This window comes from Gavialis gangeticus, unplaced genomic scaffold, assembly GCF_001723915.1.
Source record: "Gavialis gangeticus isolate Ggan-Ray unplaced genomic scaffold, GavGan_comp1, whole genome shotgun sequence".
In the NCBI taxonomy this organism is placed as follows: domain Eukaryota; kingdom Metazoa; phylum Chordata; order Crocodylia; family Gavialidae; genus Gavialis; species Gavialis gangeticus.
Genome location: NW_017729002.1, coordinates 8011536 through 8012537, shown reverse-complemented (window position 1 = coordinate 8012537; position 1002 = coordinate 8011536).

Here is a 1002-nt window from a genome sequence, read left to right as displayed (position 1 = left end):
TTGGCTGCTCGTGGAAACTCTATCTGGACTCATTTTAAACCTTCTCTTGACACATCTTCAGAATGGGATGACACACCAAGCTCTCGGAAAACAATTTAAAACTGGAAGTTTTAATTCTGGAAAAAAAAATTCTGGATAAACATTATCATATGGATTAATTTGAAAGGGAAAAGGTGGCTTCCATCTATGTCCAACTGAATCTACTCGTGAATACCTGCTGTAGTTCTAAGGAGTCATGAACTTTAATCTCAACCAAGGCTGATTCTCTAAAAATCTTACAGTTTAGTTCTAGGTGCAAATATTTATATTAAAGAACAGCTTCCAACTCTATGCCTTTTCTACCATTAGAAACGGTTCGTCTTTTGAAGAACTGTTGGCTAGGTCCTCAACTTCTGTTTGAGGGAGTTTGGAGTGTTTTGAACTAGGCACCCCATGCACACTGTTGCAAAACATAAATACTATTCAAGTTTTTGGGGTGTTTGGTTGCAACTAAATGGGTAAACTAGGTGGATGAAGCTGAAGTATATGTTAGAACCATCATATTAAATTAATAATAATAAAAAGAAAAATAATCAGTCTCCTGTCTAAGCTTTGGATAATGATCTTGAGATTCTTTCTTATACAGTTTGGCCACAGGTTATAACTGTACATCTTAGCCTTTTAAATAGTTTTTCAGGAAATCTGGCTTGTTGTAGATCTTCTCCAGTTTCTCTTGTCCCATCAGCTGAGGCCTGAGTCAAGACTGTTTTCAACTTCTGATCACCATATAGGTTCCATGGCATTAAAAGTTCTCCATCAAGGGCAAGGCAAGGTGAGGTTATGCTATGCTAGATTCCTTCCCCCTCCCTCTGCAAAAAAACAAAACAAAACAGACTCCCCCCTTCCCCCCAGAAATTTTGAGGCTGTCCTCATATATGAAGGGGCATGATTTCTTTGCTTTGTAGAGCTTCCATTTCATATTTCTAGACATCTAAAACTTCAGGAGTTTTCAAACCATTGCAT